Source organism: Octopus bimaculoides, chromosome 7 (genome assembly GCF_001194135.2).
Source record: "Octopus bimaculoides isolate UCB-OBI-ISO-001 chromosome 7, ASM119413v2, whole genome shotgun sequence".
Classification (NCBI taxonomy): Eukaryota; Metazoa; Mollusca; class Cephalopoda; order Octopoda; family Octopodidae; genus Octopus; species Octopus bimaculoides.
This window is the reverse complement of record NC_068987.1, coordinates 55,518,674-55,521,580: the sequence shown is the minus strand read 5'-3', so window position 1 is coordinate 55,521,580 and position 2,907 is coordinate 55,518,674. Positions and strand designations below refer to the sequence as shown.

The 2,907-nt window shown below is 32.9% G+C and overlaps 1 protein-coding gene across 2 annotated transcripts in view; it reads left to right on the top strand.

The window, feature by feature from the left end:
- The window catches only part of LOC106879925 (uncharacterized), an 87,286-nt gene that overhangs the window by 83,729 nt on the left and 650 nt on the right, over positions 1 to 2,907 (top strand). The gene's annotated exons all lie outside the window — the stretch shown is intronic.

Genomic DNA, 2,907 nt, shown 5'->3' with positions numbered 1-2,907 from the left:
TCGTAAATCTGAAACATATTAGACAGGAGGATGTTGTTAGTTCGTTGTATTACCGCTTCCACGAAAATGTAATAGACAAGCTCCTCGTTAGTTTTCGTCAGTAGGTGCCAAAGTAATGGATAAGGGTAAAGCATTGTTCTTTCTATATGTGTACTACTATATTTTGTCTTGAGCATAGAGAAATTGAATAGGCAATAGCAAAATAATAAAGGAAGGAAGGAAGGAAGGAAGGAAGGAAGGAAGGAAGGAAGGAAGGGAGGGAGGAAGGAAGGAAGGAAAGGTTTGAATCAGCAGCGTTATTACTTAGGTCACGGCGATTAATAGCCAAATTTACTGTTATGGATCCAGGAGATTAAAAATAGTATGCAATTTTAGGGCCACATTTTCTAACATAAAACGAAAAGCTAACTTAATATTTTCAGGATTGGGCTTACTTAAATGCACGTTTATTTCTATTTTAAGGTTAATATAACGCATCGTAGCATATTTTTCTCTTTGCCTAAAAGGCTATTAAAACTCAGATGTAAAATTAGCTTATATATCTCAAAATATAACAGTCTTTAAAATAATTTGGCTTTTATGTTGAACTGTTAGAGTTTAGATATTTTATAGCGGCAATTTCTTCCTAATGCCAAATAATCATTCGAAAAATGAAAATGATGTTTATTTTGTCTTTAAACTTCGATTTTTGAGAAGCATATTAACTATGCATTATGCATCTTCACAAACAAATGTATTTCTAGAAATAACATTAAAGACACTGAATCATTTGTTTAACCACTGGAAACATCGGTCCAGACTATATACTATCACTGGAAATTACATGAAACGTCAATGAAATCGAATAGCTCAGTCAGGTAGCGGATATGTATTGTAAATTTTGTTAGTCACAATTATATTGCTATTCGAATATTCTGTAACCAAGAGGAGAAAATGAGCTCTCTTAAAAATATCTCATCACTTGGATTTTAAAAATATGTTGAAGCTAAGACGTTTTTACAGATGTCCATTGTGGTTCCGGGTTAGCAAAAGCAAAAATGCCAATGATTCATATCAAATGTGAAATGTCAGTTGACAATGTCTAAGGTAAATACAAAAAAAAAAAAATATTAGTAAATATCATAGGAAGGTGCATCTTACCACAATAACCAACTCTGATATTGCTTAACTTAAAAGCGGTTTTGTTATCATATACTGCTTAGTTTAAATCATCCAACTTACTTGTGGTTAGATGTCTAGTAAAAAGTGAATTTTACACAAGTTTCAAATACAGAAGTACTAAGCTGACAATTGAGAGATTCGCTATAGCCAATTCACATCGCGATGTGTTTGTCGTAAACGAACAAGAGAGTCAATCTTCTTATATAAAATCTGAAGTTTCGTGCCTTCTTGCAAAACTCACCGGAAAGACAAGCCTCTCTTCAAACAATCTAGAGTAAATTCCGTTGTTCTATCTTTTGGATTGTGTTTGTAAAGATAACTTTGAGAATAAAATGGTATTTGGAAAACCTAGGAGATCACCAATGCACCTATCTTAGAATAAACTGAAACATATTGTTGCCAATCTAGACGTATGAGTGTTTAATTACAATCTAGACGTATGGGTGTTTAATTACTGGAGTGAATAATGTTCTGTATAGTGGCTAAAACGTTAAGATGAATTATGCGTGTAACTTAGATATTTTCAATTATCTAAATCTATTATATAACAGCACAAAACAAATTCTGTGATTCACTGACTCACTTCAAACATTATAAACATAATGAAAACAAATATATACTTTGCATAATTAAAGCAAATAAATTTATATTGACAAGCTGATGATAAATGTTGTTTTTCAGTCGAGGAAATTAATTTTTACAAAAATAAATGGAGACAAGCCAAGCACAAAATTAAGTATTATCATAATTTTTTTTAAAAAGTTAGAACTTTAGTATGAAATATTGGTTTCTAATTTTGACACTAGACCAGTAGTTTCAGGGGAGGGGATAAGTCAATTATATCTACCCTAGTACTCAACTGGTACTTATTTTATCGACTCCGAAAGGATGAAAGGCAAAGCCGACGTCGGAAGAATTTGAAAAGTCAAAATGTAAAGACGAACAAAATGCTGCTAAGCATTTTTCCCGACGTGATAACGATTCTGCCAGCTCATCATCTTATTTTAGTGTGAAATATTGATAGCAATAATATCATATATAACCAGAAAACAAGGGCATTATTTGTAAAAGGAAACTCGATCGAGGACTTAAATGTAATTCTGCAGAACTCACTATTATACAAGGATATAAGTTGACTCCCATAACCAATTGAATTGATGAAACACTAGATGAAACCCCATTTTCATTTAGTGCATCGTAGTGCAACTGGACGTCTCTGATAAATTCTGTTCGTCTTCAAGTGATAGACAGCAGGAAATGTTGAAATCAATATTTCAAGTTAACGAAATGCCTATCATATTTATAATGCTCTTAATGAACAAAGCAGAGAACTGTAGCGATCATAATCTCCGTTTCTAGTTAAGTGTACTGAATTATTTCAGAGTTTAGAATCTTGATCATGAACACAATGTAACAGTGGTAATACATAATGTAGGCTTACAGAAACCTTATGAGCTGGACAATAATCTATCGATTTACTTCCCTGCAACTCAAGAATACAGCTGAATAAATTTGGTAAAATGTTTAATTGGTCAACAGAATTAGGTTTCCTTTTAATATATCTCGTGGTGAAGAATTTCTTTTCGTAACCTCATAGCTTTTGATTCGATCCTACTATGCAGCTGTTCGGCAAGTCTTCCCAAATAGCATCGGGTTGACCAGTACCTTGAGAATAGAATTTTTTTGACGGAAATTATGTGGAATCCCGTCGCGTGTATTTATGTGTGTGTGTGTGTGTGTGTGTGT